This window comes from Balaenoptera borealis (genome assembly GCF_965194805.1).
Source record: "Balaenoptera borealis genome assembly, chromosome: 20".
Taxonomy (NCBI): domain Eukaryota; kingdom Metazoa; phylum Chordata; class Mammalia; order Artiodactyla; family Balaenopteridae; genus Balaenoptera; species Balaenoptera borealis.
Window position 1 is genome coordinate 25,181,816 of NC_138879.1, and position 26,976 is coordinate 25,208,791.

Sequence of the window (26,976 nt, forward strand, 5' to 3'; positions counted from 1 at the left end):
CCTCAACTAGAGAAAGCCTGTGCACAGCAATGAAGACCCAAAGCAGCCAAATAAATAAATAAATTAATTAATTAATTAAATTAAATTAAATTAAAAAAAAAAAGAAAGATCTTGGCCTATATATTAAAAAAAAAAAAATAACCCACAGCTAACATCATACTTAATGGTGAAAGACTGGATGCTTTCCCCTAAGATCAGGAACAAGACAAGGATTTTTGCTTTTACTGCTTCTATTCAACATTGTATTGGAAGGTCTAGCCAATGTACAGAAATTAGAAATGATAAAGAAAGAAAAGATATCCATATTAGAAAAGAAGTAAAACTATATTTGCAGATGACATGATCTTGTATATAGAAATTCCTAAGAAATTCCCCCAAATCTATTAGAACTAATAAGTTCAACAGTGTGGCAGAACCCAATATCAATACATGAAAATCAATTGTATTTCCATACACTAGCAGTGAACAACCAGAAATTAAATTAAGAAAACAATTTTAATCACCTGAAACTAACACACATTGTAAATTACCTATATTCCAATAAAAATTTAAAAAAGAAAAAGAAAACAATTTTATTTACAATAGCACCAAAAAGAATAAAATGATCAGGAATAAACTTAGCAAAATAAGTATAAGACTTGTACACTAAAAAGTACAAATATTATTGAAAGAAATTAAAGAAGACATCCCAGGTTCCTGGGCTGGAAGACTTACATTTTTAAAATGACAATACTCCTCAAGTTGATCTACAGATTCAATGCAATCTCTATCAAAATCTCAGCTGGCTTTTTTTTTGCAGAAATTGAAGAGCTGATGCTAAAATTTATGTGAAAATTCAAGGTTCCCAGAACAGCGTAAACAATCTTGAAAAAGAAGAACAAAATTTGAGGACTCATATCTCCCAATTTCAAAACTTTTACAGTAAAAAAAGAGAAAAGCCCAAGCACAGCAACGCAGCCAAAAAACAAAAAACAAAACTGCAATGAACTACAACTTTACACTCACTATGATGGCTATACTCAAGAAGACAAATAATAACGAGTGTTGGTGAAGATGTGGAGAAAACAGAGCCCTCATGCACTGCCAGTAGAAACATAAAATGGCGCAGCCACTTTGGAAAATAGTTTGGCAATTTCTGAAAACACAGAATTATCATATGACCTAGCAATTCCAGTTTAGGTATACACCCAGAAATGAAAGAGAAATCAAAATGTGTGTCCATAGAAAAACTTGTACACAAATGTTCATAGCAACTTTATAGCCCCAAACTGGAAACAACCCACATTTCCATCAACTGATGAATGGATAAATGAAATGTGGCATATCCATACAGTGGAATATTATTTGGTCATAAAAAGGAATGAAGTACTGATAAATTTTACAACATGGGTGAACCTTGAAAACATTGTGCTGGGACTTCCCTGTTGGAGTGGTTAAGAATCTGCCTTCCAATGCAGGGGACACGGGTTCGATCCCTGGTCGGGGAACTAGGATCCCACATGCCATGGGGCAGCTGAGCCCACGCACCACAACTAGAGAGAACCCCACGCACCGCAACTAGAGAAGGCTGTGTGCTGCAATGAGGATCCCGCGTGCCGCAGCAAAGATCCCACGTGCTGCAACTAAGACCCAACACAGCCAAATAAATAAATATTAAAAAACAAAACAAAACGAAACGTTATGCTTAGTGACAGAAGCCAGGCACAAAAAGCCACATATTATGTGACTCTGTTTATATGGAATTTGTCCAGAGACAGAATCTGTAGTGGTTGCCAGGTGCTGGGGGGAAGAAGGTGTGACTGCTAAAGGGTATGAGGTTTCTTTCAGAGTGATGAAAATGTTCTAAACTTATTGTGGTGCTGATTGCACAACTCCGTGAATAAACTAAAACCTTTTTTTTTTTTTTAAACTAGCTTCATTCACTTTATTTTTCTTATAGAAAACTATGTGGTGGCTACAGCTGGAGCCTGGGTCCTCTGCACGGAAACTCTGGTGTGGGTCTTTACAAGATGGTCAGTGAATTCCTGATACGGAGACTTGGTGAACACTGTCTCTTTCCAGAGATAAGGAGTGAGATAACTGTAGGTCTTGGAAATGGCATCAAAAGTGGCCTTGGCGAAGTTGCCCAGTGTGCCAGTGCAGCCCCTGGCAGAGGTGTAGCAGTCGTCAATTCCAGCCATCATCAGTAGCTTCTTGGGCACAGGGGCTGAGACGATGCCAGTGCCCCTGGGGGCAGGGATGAGGCGCACCAGCACAGCGCCACAGCGGCCAGTCACCTTGCAAGGGACAGTATGTGGCTTGCCGATCTTGTTCCCCCAGTAGCCTCGTCGCACGGGGACGATGGAGAGCTTGGCCAGAATGATGTCCCCACGGATGGCAGTGGCTACCTCCTTAGAGCACTTCACACCCAAACCAACATGTCCGTTGTAATCCCCGATGGCGACAAACGCCTTGAACCTGGTGCGCTGGCCAGCACGGGTCTGCTTTTGCACAGGCATGATCTTCAAAACCTCGTCCTTGAGACATGCCCCCAAGAAAAAGTCAATGATCTCAGATTCCTTGATGGGCAAAGAAAAGAGATAGATCTCCTCCAGGGACTTGATCTTCATGTCCTTGACCAAGCGGCCCAGCTTGGTGACGGGGAGCCACTCCTTGTCCTCGGCCTTGCCTCCACGAGCTCCGCGGCCTCGGCCCCGGCCCGGACCGCGACCCCGGCGCCGGCGCCGGCCCCGGACGCCGCTGCCGAAGCCTCCGCGGAAGCCACCACGGCCTCCCATGCCAGGGCCCTCCCGCAGCATCGGCGTCATCCGCCATTTGGCGTTTTTACGGACAAAAAGAAGCAAACTAAAACCTTTGAACTGTACACTTCAAATGGGTGAATTGTATAGTAATTGAATTATGAAAAATTTTAAAGAGATTTAAAAATATATATTTTAGGTTGCACAACAATGTGAATGTACTTAATGTTACTGATTTGTACATTTTTAAACGATTAAAATGGTAAACTTTGTTATGTACATTTTACCACAATTTAAAAAATATGTGTAAAAATTAAACAAAAATTGTGTATCAGAACACACACACACTACAATATGGAGGAAAATATATCCAAGTGATATGTAAATACTATTTAAAAAAATTTTTTTAATTGAAATATAGTTGATTTACAATGTTCTGTTAGTTTCAGGTGATGTAAATACGTTTGTTTTCTTTCTTTTTTTTTTTTTGGCTGCGAGGCATGCGGGATCTTAGTTCCCTGACCAGCGATGAACCTGCGCCCCCTGCAGTGGAAGCGCCAAGGCTTAACCACTAGACCGCCAGGGAAGTCCCCAAGGTGATGTAAATACATTTTAATGGCATGTCACAACTCCTAAATAGAGAACCTAATAATCTGAAAAATACATTTGTTAACAATGGTTGCCTCTGGGTTTTTAGCTTATAAGTAATAATGCCTTAATTAATCTTTTTCTTTTTTGAATTTTTAATTGTATATAATGAATATATATTACATTTACTTTGAAAAATCAAATATATAAATTAACAATAAAAACATACCTTTCGGTTAAAGTTGAAAAAAGAATGCGTGTAGATAGAGAAGTCCAATCTTAAGAGGTCAGGGAAATGAGGGGAACTAGCAAAGGAGTCTGAGAAGGAATGGCTCAGGAAGTAGGAGGATAATTAGGCAAAGTGGTGTCTTGAAAGTAAAATGAAGAAAATGTTTCAAGGAGAGAGTGATCAACTGTCTCAACTGCTGCTGATAGGCGAATCAGATGAGAACTAGGCTTTACTTCTGGATGGAGCAACCTGGAGGTCATTGATCAACTTAACAAGGAAAGTTTTGTGGATTGGTGGGAGTGAAAGATGATTAGAGTGGGTTTGAGAACAGAGTTATTTGTCATAATTTTAAATGACTGTTTAACTAAAACTTACTTTGAGGGACTTCCTTGGCGGCCCACTGGTGAAGGCTCTGTGCTTCCACTGCAGGGGGTGCAGGTTTGATCCCTGGTTGGGGAACTAAGATGCTGCATGCCGTGAGGCATGGCCTAAAACAAACAAACAAACAAAAAGAGTTACTTTGAAAATTGGTAATTAAAGGAAAATAAACAAACATTTGTCTTGCCTTTCCAGTAGGAACTGTATTTTAGGATAATCAAATAGATTCAGTTGATAAAGAAAAACTTTCCTGAATAATCTAGAATTTCAACATCATCATTTTGCAAACCCTATGAAATTACTGATTCTGTCAAAGATTATTAATTGGTTTAAAACCATCAGGAGAAGGAGCAGATAGGGAATTGGATATCATGTAGCGCCAAAGTTGCAACACACAGATTACTTTCTAGTTACACAGGGGAAATACAATTTATGATAAAGGGATTAGGCTGTCCTCACCCTGAACCAGTGCCTAAGACTGCTGTCATAATTGGTGTCATCAGATATTGTGTTTTATGATGAGATACAATGTGAAGTATACATCATTTATCATATATTTACTCAAAGTCACTTACCTTGAAACCATTAAGCCTTTAGATCTAACTTTCAGTTTCTAAGAAATTCAGATGATAGAGGAACAGACTAAACAATACCATGAGGGAGCAACCAGACAAATCCAGATGGAAGGACATCTGAGCTAGTGCCTTCAATAAGTTAGGGTTTTGAGAAAGGGGATTGTGACCAGATCCAATGTATGGCCATAGGTTGAATAAGATATGAACATATCAGTTATAAAGGACATTTTGGGGATAATTGTGAAAATTTGATTATGGTTTAGGTATTAGATGAGATGAAAAATCTCCATTTTGGAAAGGCAGAGATGATTAATTGATAAAAAGAAATTACAAAACGCTATGTACCATGTGATCTCATGTTGATTAAAAGAAACCCATACATTGACCCATGAACTGTTGGTGGGAATGTAAATTGATGCAGCCACTGTGGAAAACAGTATGGAGATTCCTCTAAAAATTAAGCATACAACTACCATATGATCCAGAAATTCCACTTCTTGGTATTTATCCAAAGAATATGAAAACACTAATTCGAAAGGATAGATGCACCCCTATGTTTATCACAGCATTATTTACAATTGCCAAGATGTGGAAACAACCTAGGTGCCCATCAACAGATGAATGAATAAAGAAGATGTGTTTTTTATATATATAACGGAATACTACCAGCCACAAAAAAAGATGAAATCTTGCCATTTGTGACAACATGGATGGACCTTGAGGGTATTATGCTAAGTGAAATAAATCAGATGGAGAAAGACAAATGCTGCGTAATATCACTCATATGTGGAATATAAAAAGCAAACAAACAAAATAAATGAACAAACCAAACCAAACCAAATGAAAGTGAACACACAGATACAGAGAACAGAGTAGTGGTTACCAGAGGGGAAGGAGCAGGGGGGAGGGTGAAATGGGTAAAGGGGATCCAACGGTATGGTGATGGATAGAAATTAAATTTTTGGTAGTGAGCATGCTGTAGTACAAACAGAAATACAAATATAATGTTGTACACAGGAAACATATAATATTATAAACCAATGTTACCTCAATAAAAAGTAAGTTTAAAAAACCCATACATTAAAAAAATATGTAAAAGATCCAGTTATTACTGGAGTACTAAGTTATTAACATTTGTACTCTCAACATGGGGAGAATATAATGTTTTCATTTTATTATTTTTGCTTATCTACATTTTCTAATTTTGTACAATGCTTGTGTATTTCTTCTAAAATGATAGGTTATTTTAAAACATAATAGAAAAAACTGAAAATGAGAAAAAATAAGAGAATGGGAGGAGAGGACTAAATATCATTCTTTTGAGGAATTTTGCTGTAAAGGAAAACAGAAATCAGGCTGTAGCTAGAGGAGGAAGTGGGATCAAGTGAATTTTTTTTAATCTTACTCTTTTTTTTTTTTGCCACACGGCACGTGGGAGCTTAGTTCCCCGACCAGGGATCGAACCCACATCCCTTGCACTGGAAGTGCGGAGTCTTAACCACTGGACCGCCAGACAAGTCCTGTGAGTTTTTTTTAAATAGAAAAAATAGTAACATAATTTTATGCTGATTGGAACAAACCAACAAAGATGGAAAAAACTGATGATAAAAGAGAGAAAAGTGAGGACTTCTGAAGCAATGCTCTTAAGTAGCCAAAAGGAGCTGGCCTTGGATTACTGATGTCAGGCACAATATCCTTTAAAGCAAAATGCACTACTACAGAAAAGAGGATCATATGTACATTAATAAAGGGTTCAATTCATGAAGAGAACGTAATAATTCTAAAGTGTATGCATCTAGGGCTTCCCTGGTGGTGCAGTGGTTAAGAGTCCGCCTGCCAATGCAGGGGACACGGGTTCGAGCCCTGGTCCTCCGGGAAGATCCCACATGCCGTGGAGCACCTAAACCCGTGCGCCACAACTACTGAGACTGTGCTCTAGAGCTCGCGAGCCACAACTACTTAGCCCACGCGCCACAACTACTGAAGCCCGCGTGCCTAGAGCCTGTGCTCCTTAACAAGAGAAGCCACCACAGTGAGAAGCCTGCACAACACTTCTCAACAACAAAGAGTAGCTCCCACTTGCCGCAACCAGAGAAAGCCCACGCACAGCAACGAAGACCCAACACAGCCAAAAATAAATAAATAAATAAAAAAAATAAAGTGTATGCATCTAATAACATGCATATAAAGTGAACATTGACATAATTATTAGGGGAAATTCAGAAATTCAGCATCATGTTGGGAGATAGTGCATCTGTCAGTAATTGACAGATCTACAGACCAATAATGAACCAGGATATAGAAGATTTGAATGACACAATTAACTCCCTTCATTAAGTGAACTTATATAGAACTCTGCACTCAGCAATTAAAGAGTACACATTCTTTTCAAGCACACATGGAACACTTATTGACCACTTACTAAATAACAAAACAAGCTTCAATAAATACCAAAGAATCAATGTCACACAGACCACATTCTCTGACCACAATGTAATTAAATGAGAAATCAAAACATTACAAAACATGCGTTTAGACATAAAGAAACCTTTCAAATGTGACTGTTGGAGTCCATATCAAGAATTGAAGGGCAGACCTTTCTGTCTCACCTTCTGAGATGGCCCACACTGTGGAGTGTGTTTCTCTCTAAAAAAATCCACTTCTTACCTATCACTTTGTCTCTCACTGAATTCTTTCTGCGATGAGACATCAAGAACCTGAGCTTCAGGCTTCCCTGGTGGCGCAGTGGTTAAGAATCCGCCTGCCAATGCAGGGGACACAGGTTCAAGCCCTGATCCGGGAAGATCCCACATGCTGCAGAGCAACTAAGCCCATGTGCCACAACTACTGAGCCTGTGCTTTACAGCCCACGAGCCACAACTACTGAAGCCCATGCACCTAGAGCCCGTGCTCAGCAACAAGAGAAGCCACCGCAATGAGAAGCCTGCACACCGCAACGAAGAGCAGCCCCCGCTCACCACAACTAGAGAAAGCCCGCACGCAGCAACGAAGACAAAACACAGCCAAAAATAAAAATAAAATAAATTTATTAAAAAAAAAAAAAGAACCTGAGCTTCATAAAAAAAAAAAAAAAAGAATTGAAGGGCAGTAACTAGAGAAGAGGAAGTGAAGATCCCCATTAGCCAGGCAGATACCTTGAAAAGTCTCCACTACATTCTAAACCCCATCCCCCCACCACCTTTCTCCCAGTACAGCCTAAGATGAGCCCTCTAAGCATGACCCAACCACTTCAAGAATAACCACTACTCACCTTCTTCCCAAAGCTAAAATCGTCTGTGTCCAGCTAGTAGCCAGAGGCACCATAATGAGGCAGCTATTCCCCAAGTGTATTACCTCCCACTGATGTCTATCTAATCTTCTAGTTCAGGTTCGATCTTACCTTGGTGTGGCTCCACATCGTCCTGTTATTTATGGACTAAACAATAGATAGAGCCCCACCTTGTGCACACTTGGGCTTCCTTCCATGCAGCAGAGGTCTCAGATGGTGCAAGGATCAGGACAGATTCATGGACACTTGGTTCATTTATGCAGGTGCAGCGCCAAGACCTTTTTGAGCAGTAGGCTGATTGCATTCCATTTTGTCCATAACTTAGACCTTCAGTTTAAGGATCTCAGTCATTATCTTTGCACAAAATCCTTCCACTTTCCAGCCCAATGCCTCCCCCTCTCTTACGATTAAAAAAAGAAAAAGTCAAATGGTACAATTTATTTTTTAAATCAGTTTTGCATTTCCCAGCATTTTGCTGACCAAGACACGTTCATCTAAATTTACCGAATTTTTTCTAACACAAAGTATTCCTAAACATCCATGCTCACATTAGCATCAATGATAAGGTACATTTCCCTACATATTACTGACCATACAAAATCCCAATTTTAATTCTGATTAGTAGTACCTACCAGTAACCACTACTCATATGCAATAGTGGGAAAGGAAAAAAAAAAAGGACAATCACATTAGTTATTCTTAAGAAAAGGGTTTAGTGGGAAGCCTCTATGAAAGCACCATACTTGGCCACTGGTCCAGGGGCTGTGCTGTATCTTGCTGGACAAGTCTGTATAGGTAAATGATGCAACAGCAAATCTCATGGGCAACATTGTATAACTCACTTCTCGAGCAGTGGAGTGACTTCCTTGGTCCCTATGATCTACCTGCTTGGAGGACTTCCTTTATATTGAGATAACCAACATCCTTCAGGACTGCTTCAAAGAGGACCAGTGGGTAGGGTCTCCTCTAGGGAGCCATCTACTTCCTACTATTGCTGGTATCCTTTTTATGAGGTTTGGGACCGAGTCTTCCTGTAACATTGGTTTAAGAAAAATCTCAGGCCTCTGTTTGCCAGCATTACTTTTTTTTTTTTTTTTTTCTGGTACTACAATTCCCATAAAATTTTGGTGACCTGAGCATTTCCTTTGGGAGTTCTCTGCTAAAAACTCCAAACTAAGAATCTTGTCTTTCTTTGATAATATCCAGGCCGGGTGAAGATTCAGACCTGGGCCTGCCTAGGGGCTTCTGCCCAGCTATACCAATTCTCCAATTCATGCTTTAGCTTCAGGGTATGGATGGTGAATAATGAGGGTGGAGGTGTCTGACTTGCTCCTCTAATCTGCCTTCGAGGGTCAGTCATCCCTGCAACCTCGCGTTCCACAACCATAAGGAAGGTCTTTTAAGATGGGAGGCAATTTCACATTTGTCCAGCAGAGGGGGCTCAATGAAAGATGGTTTGGAGAGATCTGAGGTTTGGTGGAGGGTTTTTTTTTTTCAACAAAGCTGTTTTCTCTTACACCCTACATTCGATCCCAGGAAACTATGCTGGTTCTGCTTTCAAAATTCGTCCAGGATCTGACCACTTAATCACACCTCCAATGGTACCGCTCTAGCCTGAACCGCCTTCATTCTCTCATCTGGGTTACTGCAGAGACCCCCTAACACTTGCCCTGCTTTTACTTGCTTCCTTATCATCTATCCTCATCCGACCCAGCAGCCAGAGAGATCCTTTAAGATATAAGTATACTGTGTCACTCCTCTGCTCAAAATCCTGCAATGGCTTTCTCATTTCTCTCAGAATAAAAGCCCAAACTCCATCCCACTTGGTCCCCCACTACCTGTCTGACCTGTCCTACAAGTCCCCCCACCCCATACCCCGCTCCAGCCCCCTTAGCCTTTTGGCTGTTGCTTGAACCCCCAGGCTATTCTTGCTCTTCCCCTTTTATGTCCAGGTAACTCACTCCCTAGTTTCTTTCATGTCTTCGCTCGAATCTTGCCTTTTCAATGAGGCTTGCCCTGACCTCTCTATTTAAAATTGCAACCACCATTTCCCTATTCTCTCTACAAATTTCTTAGCCTGCTCTATTATTTCCTCCACAGTACTCAGCACCTTCTGACATACTGTTCTGTACTGACTGTTACAAACAAATGTAATTGTTATGTTTATTATTTATCATCTTTCTGCCTCCTACATGAGCTCCTTGAGGGCAGGGATGTTCATTCACTGTGCTTAGAATAGTACCTGGCCCAGAGTAGGTGCTCAACAAATATCTGTTAACTGAATGAATCGATCAATACCTTCATTCCAACAGCTAAGATCTTACAGTTTCTCTAATCAATGCTCTAACTTCATTCCTGGGTGTGGGGAGGTATAGAGAATCAGAAAATCTGACACAGCAATTCAGCAGGATTCAAGGCTAATTTGTTTGTTTGTTGTGTTTTGTTTTTAATTTTCTGTATTTATTTTCTTTAATTTATTTTTTTTGGCTGTGTTGGGTCTTCTCTTTGCTGCGCGCGGGCTTTCTCTAGTTGCGGCGAGCGGGGGTGGCTGCTCTTCATTGCAGTGTGCGGGCTTCTCATTGTGGTGGCTTCTCTTGTTGCAGAGCACGGACTCTAGACGTGCGGGCTTCAGTAGTTGTGGCGCACGGGCTCAGTAGTTGTGGCTCGCAGGCTCTAGAGCGCAGCCTCAGTAGTTGTGGCACACGGGCTTAGTTGCTCCTCGGCATGTGGGATCTTCCTGGACCAGGGCTCGAACCCGTGTCGCCTGCATTGGCAGGCGGATTCTTAACCATTGTGCCACCAGGGAAGCCCAAGGCTAATTTCTTAAAAAATTTTTATTGAAGTATAGTTGATTTACAAAGTTGTGTTAATTTCTTCTGTATAGCAAAGTGACTCAGTTATACATATATATATTCTTTTTCATATTCTTTTCCATTATGGTTTGTCACAGAATATTGAATATAGTTCCCTGTGTTATAGAGTATGACCTTGTTGTTTATCCATTCTATATATAATAGTTTGCCTCTGCTAATCCCAAACTCCCATTCCAAGGCTAATTCTTTTTTTTTTTTTTTTTTGGCCGTGCCATGGAGCTTGTGGGATCTTAGTTCCCTGACCAGGGATCAAACCAGGGCCCTCAGCAGTGAAAGCACAGAGTCCTAACTACTGTGCTGCCAGGGAATTCCCCCAAGGCTAATTCATTTTTTGGTTTTTTTTTAACATCTTGATTGGAGTGTAATTGCTTTACAATGTTGTGTTAGTTTCTGCTGTATAACAAAGTGAATCAGCTGTATGCATACATACATCCCCATATCCCCTCCCTCTTGCATCTCCCTCCCCGCCTCCCTATCCCACCCGTCTAGGTGGACACAAAGCACCGAGCTGATCTCCCTGTGCTAAGCGGCTGCTTCCCACTAGCTATCTATTTTATATTCCCCAAGGTTAATTCTTGATCATGACTGCAACAACATCAGGTCGCCTGGGGTTTTACCATCTTTGGTCAGCTGGGCCATTGCTGGATAACAGCTTGTCTCTGGCTGCACCTTACTGAAGTCCACAAACAATGGCCAACACACTCTGTTTTGCTGTAAGGTCATCTGAAGCCTTGGTCTTAGTGGACACATGGACTGAGCACCAAAAGACACCAGGGAAGGGGTGGGGGAGATAAATTAGGAGTTTGGGATTAACATATACACAGTACTATATATAAAATAGGTAACCAACAAGGACCTACTGTATAGCACAGGGAACTACTCAATATCTTGTAATAACCTATAATGGAAAAGAATCTGAAAAAGAATATATATATATATGTATTGAGATATATATATATATCTAAATCACTTTGCTGTACACTTGAAATTAACACAGCATTGTAAATTAACTATACTTCAATAAAAAAAAGAGAAACTACCAAAAAAAAAAAAAAAAAAAAAGACACCAGGGAAGAGCTTAACCAACCACTTCACTACCACATAGCAAGGGCTGCCAGCTTCCCTTTCTGTGGTCACATATTCTTTCTCGCACCCCTCTGCCCAACTCAGCCAAGTCCACAGTATCTCTCAAGGCTTGTGACATGAACCCTACTCTGGATGCTCCTTTCTATGTCACCTAGGACTCTTTGGTTGCAAGTTAGTTTGTTTTTAAAATAAGAGGACTTATTATAAAGATACAGAGGTGTTTCACAGGGAGTAAAAGCTTAAATTTCATAAAACCCCAAACTTTGCTCCTTATACAATGTGTAGCCCAGATGTAGTCAGATTACTTCCATTCTTTCCCAAGAGTTTTACTTGCTAGAGCGCCTCTGTTGGTTTGATTGCCTGATTAATAACCATGTCTTCCTCTTCTTCCTTCTGAAGGGCAGTTTGTGCTGGTGTTTTTTCTCCACGGTGTTATACGTGTCAGTGGAAGGGGACCCTATCCTAACTCCAGTGGCAGAACCTGAAGTGAATCGTGGCAATTCCATTGCCCTTGTCGTTGACTGGTTTAGCAATGGTTGAGTGTCTTCTGTTGGGTTCACTAGGGCACAGCCTAAGACAGGGATGCTTGACTGTTAGATGGACTGCCCTCGGGAGAAGGGAAGTGAGGGAATCTGGGAAGCAAGGACATGGTCTCATTTGGAGATTAGCTTCAATCTGAGTCCATGGGGAGTTCTAGAGTGTAAATTGCACCACAGAGTTCCTCCCATCTTGGAACCAGGGGCCAACATTTTGTACCCCCCGTCAGTTAATCACTGGCTACAGGCTCCCCTGAGGAGGGGCTGGGGTGGTGATGGTGTAACCTCCATAGCAAGGTGGCTCTGGTTCAGCTGAAGGCAATTCTTTGGAGTTGGAGACAATCTGTGGGTCATTAGTAGTCAACCCTCAGAGCAATCCCCAGCCCAGCAAAGGGAATTTGAGCGGGACACCGAAGGCATGTGCTATAGCATGGAGCTAGGGTGATCAACTGTCCCAGTTTGCATGGGACTGTCTTGGTTTTTTTTCTTTTCCTTTTTTTTTTTTTAATGTGGTTGACATACAATATTATGTTAGTTTCCAGGTGTAGTACATAGTGATTTGACATTATGGAACAATCACCATGGTTAGTCTAGTAACCATCTGTCCCCATACAAAGTTTTTGGAATATTATTGACTATATTCCTTATACTGCATATTACATTCCTGTGGCTTATTTATTTCATAACTGGGGGTTTGTACCTCTTAATCCCCTGCACCTATTTCACTCAACCCCCACCCCCTCCCCTCTGGCAACCACCCACTTGTTCTTTGTATCTATGAGTCTGTTTTCATTTTGTTTTTTAGATTGCACATATAAGTGAGATCGTACATTGTTTATCTTTCTCTGTCTGATTTATTTCACTTAGCATAATAGTCTCTAGATCCATCCATGTTGTCACAAATGGCAAGATTTCATTTTTTATGGCTGAATAATATTCCATTACATATATGTATATATGTATGTATATGTGTGTATATATATATATATATATATATATATATATATATATTACATCTTCTTTATCCATTCATTTATCAATGGACACTTAGGTTGAACACAGGGGTGCATATATCTTTTCAAATTAGAGGTTTTGTTTTCTTCAGGTAAATGCCTGGAAGTGAAATTTCTGGATCATATGGCAATTCTATTTTTAATTTTTTGGAGAATCACCATATTGTTTTCCATAGTGATTGCACCAATTTACATTCTCATCAACAGTGCATGAGGGTTCCCTTTTCTCCCCGTCCTCACCAACTCTTTTTTTGTTGTTTGTTTGGTTTTTTTTGAATTTTTGAATTTTATTTTATTTATTTTTTTATACAGCAGGTTCTTATTAGTCATCCATTTTATACACATCAGTGTATACATGTCAATCCCCATCTCCCAATTCATCACAACACCACCCCCTGCCGCTTTCCCCCCTTGGTATCCATACGTTTGTTCTCTACCTCACCAACTCTAGTTATTTGATGTCTTTTGAATGATGGCCATTCTGACAGGTGTGAGGTGATCTCTCATTGTGGTTTTAATTTGCATTTCCCTGATGATTAGCAATGTTGAACATCTTTTCATGTGTCTGTTGGTCATCTGTATGTCTTTTTTTGAAAAATATCTATTCAGGTCCTCTGCCCATTTTTTAATCATTTTTTTGTTTGTTTGTTTGTTTTTGTCTTTATGTTGAGGGCACTGTCTTGGTTTTAGCATGAAATACCCACATCCCAGAAAACCCTCAGTCCCAGGCAAACCAGGATGGTTGGTTCCTTTACATCAAACCCAAGTTTGGCCAATGATATATGAGGGGAAGTCTGCCAGGGGATTTCTAAGAAAGAGATACAAGAAGGATAAATAATCGTTTTTCTTACTCGGGACGTTGTCGTCTGGATTTATGCCTGGAACTGCTGTACTTGCCTGGCGGCCGTGACAGAAGAGTCTTTAGGCAAAGCGGACACCGTCAGGGGGTGACTAGCAGTTACTCCACCTAGAAATCTGGGCTAGCTCAACAGAAGACCCCTGTGAAGTGATGTCCTGTCTTCCCTTCATGAAACACACACCAGGCAACAATGACTAAAGGAGCTGAAAAGACCAGTAGAGTATGGGGAAAAAAAGCGGTAACTTTATGTTACATGTTCCCTCGTACCATAAAAGGGAAGGGTCTTCCCATCCTAGGCCTTAGAAAGGAGGGTGTTTAATGTGGACGGTCCCTCTCACTCAGCTTCCTCTGTCCCCTCAGTTCTCCCCCCTTTCCCCTCTTACAGGACGCACAGTACAGTTCATCCCAGCCCCTTCTCGAGAAGCTTCACCCCCGGCCAAAAGAAAAGCATGTTCCGTTTCTTTCAGTCCTGTGGCAGACAGCGTCAGTGTCCCTCCCATATCCCTTCCACGCCCGCTCTCCCCTCATGTACCTTCCCTTCCACACACATGGTTCTCGACATCACGCACCTGCAACTTCCCACTTGAGGCACACTCTGCTGTTGAAGTGAGGTGGCCTCCTTGGGGCAGGCCAGAAACGGGGCAGCTGGTGGGAGTTAACAGCTCTGGGGGTGGCCCTCACCCAGTGGTGGGTAGGAGTTGGTGGATAAATACCCCAGCTTTCTCACTCGTGGTTGGGACAGCTCTGAGGTGGGTTCTGTAAGGACTGAGCCCCAGCTGCCCATAGCAGTCATCTGCTGCGGAACACATCTTGTGTTGCATTCCTCCCCTCACTCCCCCACACCGCCCTCTGCCCATGCTTCCTGGGATCATCACCCAATAACACTATTTGTCCTCAAAAACAGACTCAGGGTCTGCTTCCGGGGGAACCCAAGTTAAGTCCTTTGTTCTGTTTTAAAAACCCAAACATCTCAGGATTTGGTCAGATAATTGCCAGTAATATTCCCTTGTGTGCAGTCTTTGCTGACATCAGAGGTATAGAAGGTGGTTTGACCAAATGAGAACAGAAGTGGGTTCCCCAGTTCCCTTCACGCTCTATTAGCTTTTACCGCTAGTATGGGGTCTCCTATTCTTAATTTTTCATTTATTTTTTTAAAAGTGAAAAACATGTTTTTAAAGTCAACATAATATATTTACACCATTTAAAAGCAAATGATACTAAAAGACTTATAATGGAAAATATCAATTCCCTGCCTGACCCTGCCCTACTTCCCAGTCCTACTCCTCAGAGGCCATTATTTTCATCTAACATTTCTAGCTGTTTCCTCTGGTATTACCACCATATTTCTAAGTAATACGCTTATACCGTTAACTCCTAATTTCTCAACGTTAGACATTACCCATTTTACTTATTATTATGGTAGATGAGCATAGAGCCCCCTTCAATTCCTGATTTCTCCTCTTTACACCTCCACACTTCACATACCATAATTTTTGGTTAATTCAACATTTAACATTTACATTTTATGACTAAGTAACTATGACTCCCAGCTAAACCAAATATTATACTATAATTACATTTCCTTTCTTATGCAGTTTTTTGGTTTGTCTGGAAATAATTGTCTCATTCTTTCATTTGTTTAGTTTTCTTTGTAGCTACTACTAATTCTTCCCTCCCCCTTCCTTAATCCCATTTGTGACTGGGAATATTTCTTTTATACGAAAGGTAGTCTTCTATAAATATACAGGTTTCCCTTGCTATCTAAAAGTAGAGTGTTCCTATGAAATCTTTCATAAAATAAAATGGCGTAAAGTGAAGAAACAATTACCTTCGGACACATCTTGCTAATGGGATGCACAGAATAAACTGAGATAAATCACAGATGCTCACAGGCACGTTTCAAAGCTACAGTGGCTTGATGCTGAGATGCTGAGTGTAGTTCCCAGGGAAGGAGCCTGGTGGCGCTGCTCCCGCTGCCCAGCTAGCTGCAAAGCTGAGCGCTTTTCTTTCTTTCTTTTTTTCTGGCCGCTCCAGGCGGCTTGAGGGATTTTATTTCCCTGACCAGGGATGAATCCAGACCCTTGGCAGTGAAAGCACTAACCACTGGATCGCCAGGGAATTCCCTTTCACCTTTTTTTTTTTTTTTTTAAATATTTAGTTTTTAATTTATTTGGCTGCTTCGGGTCTTAGTTGCAGCATGTGGGATCTTCGTCACGGTGGGTGGGCTTCTCTCTAGTTGCAGCTCACGGGCTTAATTGCCCTGCGGCATGTGGGATCTTAGTTCCCAGACCAGGAATCGAACCCCCGTCCCCTGCATTGGAAGGTGGATTCTTAACCACTGGACCACTAGGGAAGTCCCCCCTTTCACCTTTTTTCTTAAAGCAAAAATCCTCTTCAGACTTCTTTTGGTTAGCAAAAACAGGTACTAATGTAGGTCTTCTGTAAAAGCAAAGTGGCGTAAAGTGAACTTTTGAGAAGCAGGGGATATCTGCAAACTCTTTTGTATCTTGCTTTTTCCACTTAATGATACATCCTGACCATGATTCTATATCAGTTCAAAGCAAACTTTCTTGTTCCTTTTTTATAGCTGCATAGTACTCCACTGCACGGATGTACTAGAATTTCTTTAGCCAATCTCCTATGTTTGGGCATTTGTTTCTCATACTTTGCTATTACAAATAATGCTGAAAAACCTGTGTGTATTTTTTTTTTTAAATAGTGTTGGAGGGTTATATTCAGGGTAAATTCTAGACGTGGGATTGCCAGGTCAAAGGGTCAATGCCTATTTTGTTAGATATTGCCAGATCCTCCTCCATAGGGGTTGTACCATTTTGCACTCCCACCAGCTAAAGGAAAACTGTTTCCTCTAAACACCAACAATACTTCTGACACCAAATGTGTGGCTTTTTTTCCTACACCAACCAATTCTCCAATTCTCTGCAGACACCAACTGGGTGTCCTACAATTCAATTCACACACTAACTACCCAGAGTTAGAGCAGACCCCACAGGTTAAGAGCTCAGGCCCACAAAGCTGCTCCTCACTTCAGACACCAGTCGAAAGTCCAGGCCTCATATACTTCTGACCGACCAGCTGTAAATCAGGGCTTCCCACAACTTTGTCCTCAGGTTCAATAATGTCCTAGAATGGCTCGCAGAACTCAGGGAAACACTTTGCATACTCTTACTGGTGTATCATGAAGGACGTAACTCAGGAACAGCCAGATGGAAGAGGTTCACAGGGCAAGGTATGTGGGGAAGGGGTGCGAAGCTCCCCCACCCTCTCCAGGTGCACCACCCACACAGCACCTCTATGTGCAGCTCCCTGAACCCATTCATTTAGGATTTTAATGGAGGTTCCATTACACAGGCTTGATTAATTTAATCACTGGCCATTGGTGATTAATTTGATCCTCAGACCGTCTCCTCTCCCCAGAGGTGTGGGTGGGATGGAGCTGAAAGTTCCAACCCTCTGATCTTGTGGTTGATTCCTCTGGCAACCGGCCCCTATCCTCCAAGAGTCACCTCACTAGCATAAATTCAGGTAAAGTTGAAAGCGGCTTATCACCCCTACACTCAGGAAATTCCTAGGGTTTTAGGGGCTCAGTGTCAGGCAACAGTGGCAGAGACCAAATATATTTTTCTTATGTCACAGCAGCAAAATATGAAAGTGTGTGTTTCCCATACAGCCTCGCCAACAGAGTATGTGGTCAAGCCTTTGAATTTCTGTCAATCTGATAAATGAGAAATAGGGTTACGGTGTACTTTTAATTTGCATTTCTCTTCTTCATGAGTAAAATTGAGCATATTTTCATCTATTTAAAGGCCATTTTTAAATGTTTTTTTCTGATGTATGTGAGTAAACTATCTCCTTGTGCCTCTTGCCCACTATTCTAACAGGGAAGGATTACTTTAGAAAAAGATACTGCATTCATTAAAGGTACACACTAAACTGCTGTAACAAAGAGGCCCCTAATACAGTGGCTTAGGTAAGACAGAAGATCAATTCTTTCTCATGTAGCAGTAAGAGGTGAGCAGCCTGGGGCTTTTGGAGTGCCTCTGCCATCTTCAACATGTGCTTCCATCTCTGTGTCTAAGCTACTTCTCATCAGCAGGAAGGGGAGATGTGAAGGGCAAGCACCTTTTCTCCTTCTAAGGACGGGATCCAGAAGTTGGGCACCTCAGTACTGCTTGCCTCTTATTGGCCAGAACTCGGTCACATGGCCACACCAGGCTGCAAGGAGGGTGATGAAATCTGGTCTCTGGCTGGACTACCACTTATCCTTGAAGGTGGTGTTTCCATTACCAACCAGAAGAAAGGGAGACTAGGTAGTGGAGAGTAGTACTTCAGGGGGTAATTAGGCCTCTCTGACCCAAGGCCTGCATGAATCATAATAGAGAATGTTTATTGAGTGGCTCCTATGTGGACACTCTATTTCAAACACAGGACATGTGTGAAACTTGTAATCTGCACAAAAATGTATGAAATGGGCACTAGTATAGAAAGGAAACTGAGGCAGAGAGCAGTCAATTAATTAATTTCCCCAGAATCTCATAGGTAATAAGTGATGCAGCCAGGCAGCCTGGTGCCAGGACCAATACTCTTAGTCACTATTTTATTCTGCTTCTGGACCATGTTTAGGTATTTTGAGATATTTTTTTGTTTTGCTCCCTGGGGCCAGGACTTTCTTTCCTCTAACACACGAATCTATTGTTCAGCTTTCAGACATATCGCTCTCATACACTTTTGTAGGAATGTGTCATGCTTGCCAGTAAAGGACTGTCTCCCTCACAGCTGCACTGCCGCCTTCGGGATTGCTCAGTCGCCTTCCAGTCACTGCACAGCCTGGTTGTTTGGCGGCTGAGACTCCTGTCCTCCTGCCTTCCTCGTGTGGCCTCGTAATAAACCCCCATTATGTAAAGAACTTTCTTCTTGAAAGAGCCCCAAACTCACCCCCTTATATGTGAGGCTGGGAGTCTGGCCTTTGCCCTGTGCCTGTTGATGTGCCAATGGAGAGGTTTAAGCAGGCAGAAGTCAGGAGTAACCTGACTGTGATTTACAAGCATCCTTAGGTAGTGATGTGAGGGGCAGGGGAGAAACAAGGAGGCCAATGCAAGACCTTAACCAAACCCATGGGAATGGAGAGACATTCCTCCCTCTTGCTGGGCACAGGGTCCCGGCCAGAGTTGCACGTCCCTGTTTTTCAAACGGGAGCTGCGTCACCATCTGGCGCCACCTGCCTCTCTAGGCAGGTCTTGCACTGTTCCGTGCTATGCACACTCCAGCTGCACGGCACCTCTCACTGCCCCCCAACAAGCTCACACTTCTACAGTGCATTGCCTTTGCTCATGCGGTTCCCTCTGCCCAGAATGTCTTTCCTCTCTAGCACTGCCTGGAAAATGCTTAGTAAAATGTCACTTCCCCTGTGGTGACACTTCCCCTAGTGTCCCAGACTTATTCACATCCCCCCTGTGCTCCCACGCAACTTGGTACACACATATATTACAGTAGTCATTGCACTGAATTGTAATTGTGTTTGTGTTTGTAGTCACTGCTACAAAATGGTGACCTCCCAGATGACAGGGATGAACTTTATTCCTGTCTATTACCCTTTGTTCCCAAAGTGCGTACAGGACGCCTGGTATAGGTAGGCGCTCAATAAATGTCAGTGAGTGAATGGTGGGGTTGATCTCAGCCTGATGGCAGAGGGGGCTGCCCACCTGCACCTTCCTGGAGCAACCTCTAGAGGGCAGTCTCACACCACATGCGGCTTTTCTACCCTCTGTCCAGTTGCCTTTATTACTTTAGGCAGCCTACATGGATGATGATGGATAGATAGATAGGTAGGTAGATAGATGCTACATATATGATAGATAGGTGGGTGGATAGATATGGTCGGGTGGTCCAGATGGGCTCAGGAACTGACAAGCACTGGGATTTGGGATTCTAACCAGGCACGGCCAGCCCATACCTTAGACACAGGCTTAGGGCCTGGGGACTATGGTTGAAAGATGGAAAAAAGTTTTTGGTTTCAAAATGAACAAAGAAAATTCATATTTAAATAAATGGCTATAAGACAAAAACGTCAACCAATTTACTGCAGCTCCACTTGTACATAGTTTATGTATAAATGACATTTCATGTGGCATGTGAGTGCATCTTAGTTTTTGTCATTATGTGGGCAGTCCTAAAGCATCGAGTGCCCTTGGTGCCCTTGAAAAGGCCCTGGGAGGGAGGAAGCGGAATGGAATGTTACTTGGAAGCCCAGACTCCCCACCAGAGGGCTCAGGGCCCTGCTGTTTAGCTTAGCTACCCAATGAGTCTGAGGCTAAAGGCCTGCACACCCACATCTGCCTCCCCCCTTCCTGCTGGGGGCTCTGGAGCCGTGCCTACCCAGGCCTGGTCAGTAACAAAGGCTGACCTCAGCCACCATCTTTCTTGGTCTCAAGGTAAGATGGCAGAGGGGTGGTTTAAGCTTCTCCACTGGGAAGATATTGAATAGGAAGGGGTTCTGTCCCTTGGGGCTTCTGGCTCAGAGGGTAGAATGGGCAGGAGACAAGAACGGGACCAAGTGACTCTGAATTCAAGTCAGAACCAGTCAGGGGCTCTAAAGCACTAGGTAGGGACCAAGGAAGGCTTCTGGGAAGAGGCAGTATTTTGAGTTGGCTTTGACAGGTGAGTGAGTGTCACACAGGCAGTAGTTGGAACATCCTAAAAGAGCAGGAGAGAGTGGAGGGGAAACTAGATGACATGTCCTTCAGGCTTCACAGAATTCATAGGGCAGTGGTGTCTCCAAGTCACACATGAAGGGGCTGAAGTTCAGAGAGTTAATAATAATAGTAACAAGGGCCAATTATTGAGTGCTTACTTCCATCCAGACCCTGTGCTAAGCCCCTTACATATATTGTCTCATTTAATCCTCTCAACAATCCTAATGAGAGGTAGATGTTATTAGGTTCATTTTACAAATAGGGAAACCGAGGTTCAGAGAGGTTAAATAAGTTGTTGAAAGTTAGGATTCAAGGGCAAGGTTATCTGACTTCAAACCAAGTGCTCTTAATCACTACATCATGCCCTCTTTCAAAGTGGCCTGCCCAATTTTACAGGGCTATGAATTACATGGAAGAGTGGAACATTTATTGAGTGCTTCCAGTCAATGTGTCAGACCCTGTTCTAGATGCTTTGCACGTTTTAACTCATTTAGCTGAAGTAGAGGATGTAGTCATCATTGCCATTCATAAATGGGGAAACCAAGGCCAAGAGAGCCTAAGTAACTTGCTGAAGGTGGCTGCCAGGCTGTCTGGTTCCAGAGTCTGGGCTCTTTACCACAAGCCTGCCTACTCTATGGGGTCACAAGGTATGGGGCTGGGGCAGTGACAGGCCCAGTGGGGTAGAGAATAAGAGGGAGGGATGTAGTGGTCTATGTGATGTGTGAGGGAGAACCCAGCCGCAGGAGCTGATCACAGTGTTTCTCTCTGCTGTTTCCTCAGTTGGAATTCAATGCTGAGTTCCTACCAAAACTACTGAGAACATAATGCCTCCCCAGGTATCTTTTCCTTATGGCATTTTGTTGAAGTAATTTTTTTTTTTTTTTTTTTTTTTTAGATTTGTCTAATGATTGAGACCTCCAGAGCTGCACTGGGTTTTTTTTGTTTTTTGTTTTTTAATTTATTTATTTTTATGGCTGTGTTGGGTCTTCGTTTCTGTGCGAGGGCTTTCTCTAGTTGTGGCAAGGGGGGGCCACTCTTCATCGCGGTGCGCAGGCCTCTCACTGTCGCGGCCTCTCTTGTTGCGGAGCACAGGCTCCAGACGCGCAAGCTCAGTAATTGTGGCTCACGGGCCCAGTTGCTCCGCGGCATGTGGGATCCTCCCAGACCAGGGCTCGAACCCGTGTCCCCTGCATTGGCAGGCAGATTCTCAACCACTGCGCCACCAGGGAAGCTCTGAAGTAATTTTTAATTAGCAAATACTTTGCAAAGAGGGGTTCATTTTCCCCTGGTGACCAGGGCTACTGGTCTGTCGGAGCTTTCCTGAAGGGCTCACACAGTCCTCCAGTTAGGCGCAGGAACCACTTTGTTGAGAAGGATATTAACAAGATGGGCCATACAGGGGAAAGGCTGGTGTGGAGGTAGTCAGAGATTGAATTAGGAGATGGAATGGAAAGCTTCCATGGCCCTGGTCCCTAATATGACTCTATTCAGGGCCTTTGGGACCAGTTCTAGGTTGCCTGCCTCAAGGGGAAATATTGTGGTCAGGTATATGCAGGTGGAACGATCCCATTTGGGGAAAGGAAAATTGTAGGGAGACACAGAGCATTAATAATTAATTAAGCACATGGGCCCTGAAGTTGGGACTATCTGAATTCAAATCCCTACTCTGTTATTGTACGATGTTGGGTAATTTACTCAACCTAAGTCTTGGTGCCCCATCAGTAAAATGGGTATATTAATGATACCTTTACTCATTAACTGTTTATACAGTAATGATTAATGGCTTTTTGTGGGAATTAAAATGACCAAGTACAAAGTGCTTAATACAATGCTTGTCATACAAACATTCAATGCCTATTATTTTATTCAAATTAAATGGGGGACAACAACAAAAACAATTCTATTGTTCAGAATATATTAACAGGGACTGAAGTTGGCTATAGAAAGAATTTCCTAACAACAAAGGGTGTGAAGCCTAAGAAACTTGTAAAAGCTCCTCCTCAGTTTCTTTCCAAGAGTGGATTTCAACTCAGGGGTGGTCATTTCTGGAGGCAGGGCCTGGGGATGCCCTGGTGATGGGCAGGTCTGTCTTCCTGAATCCACGACAACTGATAAACAGACACTCTGTATGGCACTGCCTGGAGATGGAGATGGAGCGCCTGCATTGCCAAGATGCCCTTTATAGCTGTTTCCTGAACCTGAGTAAATTTCTGTTCAAAAAGTACCTCCTGGGCCCCTACCTAAGTCTCCTTACTGCTTAACATTAGCAGTTGCTTCCCTTTGGCTGAGTGAGAGCTGAGCTGCAAAAACTCCCTGAAGGAAGAAAGGAAGGAAGGGATAGTGGGTTGGGTGGGGTGGCAGGGATGGGTCCTCCATAATGGGGGATGGGCCTGAATCCGGGCCTGGATGTCACTAGGGCCTCTTTAAGAGAATTTGTCCTGACTTGAAGGTAGCTGGAAAGCCTGACTACTGGCAAAGGAAGAGTTACTAAGCGTCAGCTGAAGGGATGGCAAGTGGTGAGTGGGGCCCCGGCCAAGCAGTTTTTATCTTCAGGGAAGTTTCAGAGTCATTGTCACTTGCAGGGGATTTCCTGAACTATGAACTTTATTGCAGAGAGGGCAGAATGGGTGGGTGACAGAAAGTTGGCCTCAGGCGCCACACCCACTCCACCCATTCCCTCACAGCAGGATTCTGTGTTACAAACCTAAACCCTGGTCCAGCTTGGCCTCCTGCAGCTGTGCCACCCTCGTCAAGTCCTCATCCTCACTAAGCCCTGGCTCCCTCCTCTATAAAAGGGGATAACAAGAGCACTTAACTGGTAGTAAACACTCAATGTATCTTGGATTTAAATAATATAATACGTGATGACTCCTGAGGTCAGAGATTTGCACTGAGGGGAAGGAACAGAGAAGAGAGTCTGTCCCTTTTCTTGGGAGCTGATTAGAGGAACAAGCCAGGCATAAATCAAAAGAAATGCAATTGGAAAATGCCTTTTCCAGCCAGTGGTGGGGAGCAAAACACAAATATTGGAAAGAATTTCTAGTTACTCTCTGCAGTATATTTTGTCGCACTTTTGCATTGGTTTTCTCATCCCTGTCTATTTTGAGATGCTGTTCAAATAAAAGTGTGTCCTCCGGGCTCCCACAGACTGAGAGCAGGAAGCAGCAGTCAGGAAGCACATGGTGGCAAGCTGGACATTTGGTCAGAATGTGTTCTGGGCCCCCTGGCAGATTCTGGGGAATTGACTTGGGGAATCGACCATTTCACTACAAAAGCATGGAGGGGATGGAAGGGACTAGATTGTGCTGGCTGAAGACTAGGCAGGGGTCACCAAATTCAACAGGAGGCAACAAGCATCTACCAGGCACCTGTGTGTTCAGTAATCAGAGAAGGCTTCCAGATGGAGGGGCCTTCTTCTAGTAATCGGCAGGAGATTATTGGCTCAGGCAAAGGGTACAGGATTCAAAAAGGAGAGGAGGATCAACACCAAGAAGCAGTAAGGTGGAGAAAGCACCTCTGCCTCGGGGGCTTGTAGAGAGACCAGGTGGTATCAGAGGTAGCGGGGCAGAGAACAACATCCCAGGGAGCAGATGCTGAGGAAGGATTAGCCTCTGACAACGGATGTGAAATACTGACCCAGAGAAAAGTGCCTGGTGTTTGTCCAGGCCAAACCAGTGCAGCAGCTTCTGCGGGAGGAGGTGCAGGAAGATGGCCCAGGTTGGGAGGCTGAGGCTCCTGCAGCTCGCCCTGGGGGAGCCTCACCAAGGTCCAGAACTCAGTCTCCCTACCTGGAGACAGATCCTCCAGGAGGATTTAGAGAAGGATCCTCATGTTTGAAATCAAGGCAGGTGGCTATGCACACACATGAGCACACACGTATAAATAATAAAACGTTTTTTTTTTTTTTTAAGGTCACCTGTGCATAAGAAGAACTGGATCAAAATGTTAATAGTGATTGCTTGATGGAACTATATTTATTTTATTTCTATTTCATGCATTTCAAATGTTCTTTAATGAGCAAATACTGGTTTTTAAAGAGAGAGAAAAGAAGCGCATCTGCCTGTCAACGTTTAGTTCCTGAAATCAAAGGTTTCTTTCCAGCCCTACTGATATAGCTAAAACTGACTAAATTAGTTAGGCCTCCATCACCTTATACTTCACTTGCACGTCTTCTTTCCATATGTTCTTCTTTTCCTTTGTTAATGATTCCTTTGCACCTAATTTACCTGCTAGTATTTGACACTATTGAACTCATTTTCTGAAGCTGTTTTACCGCTTGGCTTTCAGGTGGCAGCTTTCTTTTGCTTCTTGGATGGCTGCCTAGCCCCTAAAGTTGATGTTATTCAGGGCCTGTCCTCAACTGACCCTCGGGTTAGCACACTCATTCCCATGGCTGCAGCTACACCGCCCTGTGTCAGTAGCAACTTGCAGCTCCAACCCATCTTCTTATTTATTTATTTGGCTGCATCAGGTCTTTTTTTTTTTGGTTGTGTTGGGTCTTCGTTTCTGCGCGAGGGCTTTCTCTAGCTGTGGCAAGCGGGGGCCACTCTTCATCGCGGTGCGCGGGCCTCTCACTATTGCGGCCTCTCTTGTTGCGGAGCACAGGCTCCAGACGCGCAGGCTCAGTTGTGGCTCATGGGCCCAGTTGCTCCGCGGCATGTGGGATCTTCCCAGACCAGGGCTCGAACCCGTGTCCCCTGCATTGGCAGGCGGATTCTCAACCGCTGCACCACCAGGAAAGCCCCTGCATCAGGTCTTAATTGTGGCACACGGGCTTCTCTCCAGTTGTGGTGCACGGGCTTAGTTGCCCCATGGCATGTGGGATCTTAGTTCCCCCACCAGGGATCGAACCCATGTCCCCTGCATTGGAAGGCGGATTCTTAACCACTGGACCACCAGGGAAGTCCCCCAACTCATCTTCTTGCAGAAACATTTCTCCAATCACCTACTGTCTATCCCTACAAGTCCCTCAGATTCAATATGCTTAAAACTTAAACTCTCTGCCTGAGAGCAACTCTTCCTTCTGTATCATCTGTCTTGGTGGTCTGGGTCAGAATCCTAGTTATCATCTATTCTTCCCTACCTCTCTGTAGCAGGTTGAAAAGAGATGTCCACGTCTTATAATCACTACCTTATATGGATAAAGTACACTGCCTTATAAGAAGAAAGATGTGATTAAGGATCCTGAGAGGAGCTTATCTTGGATTATCTAGGTGGGTACTAAATCCAATGAGGAGTGCCCTTAAGAGACACATGGAGGAGAAGGCACACTGAGAAGAGGAGGCATTGTGACCACGGAGGCAGAGACTGGCATGACGCTGCAAGCCAAGGGATGCCAACAGCCACTCAAAGAACAGACTGTCCCCTACAGCCTCAGGAGGGAGTGTGGTCCTGCCAACACCTTGAAGTTCTAAGAGCCTCCAGAATCTGCCACTGTGAAAGAATAACTTTCTGTTGCTTTAAGGCACCCAGTTAGTGTTGTTATGGAAATTAATATAACCTCATTCTTTGGCACCTAATTGATCACAAAAGTCCTGTTGACTTCAACTCCTAAATAGCTCTGGTTTTCCCTCCCTTCTGCATCTCCACTGTCTGGTCCGGGCCCTCCTGTGCTCTCTTGAACCACTGTAGTGGTCTCCTAACTGGTCTCCCTTCCTCCAGGCTTTCCCTGATTATTATCCCTACACCCAATCCATTCTCCACAGTGCTTCCACAACCTAGAACCACAGGGATCATTCTAGAATATAAGTTTGACTACATCACTCCCCTATTAAGAGACCTCAAAAGCTCTCTACTGCCTTTAATAGGACCAAGTCCAGATTATTCCTCAGGATGGTATACAAGGCCTTTCCCAGGCTGGATTTAACCTTCTTTCCAGCCTCCTCTCTCACTCTGCCCCACTAGGAACGCTGTGCTGTCATCACACGGATCGTTGCAATTTCCTTGTCATGACCTGCTTTTTGAAGCTCCTGCTCTTTTTTAGAAAATAAACCTTTAATTTTGTGGTAATTGTAGATTCATGTACAATTGTAAGAAATTAAATAGAGAGATCACGTGCACCTTTTAATGCAGCTTCCCTCAGTGGTAACATCTTGCAAAACC

The 26,976-nt window shown here is 43.2% G+C and overlaps 1 pseudogene across 1 annotated transcript; it reads right to left on the reverse strand.

Annotated features, from left to right (window-relative positions):
• Positions 1–410: 410 nt before the first annotated feature.
• Positions 411–2,829, reverse strand: LOC309618832 (small ribosomal subunit protein uS5 pseudogene; annotated as a pseudogene). The gene has a single exon. The product of its transcript is annotated as a small ribosomal subunit protein uS5 pseudogene (transcript).
• Between the last annotated feature and the right edge of the window lie 24,147 nt (positions 2,830–26,976).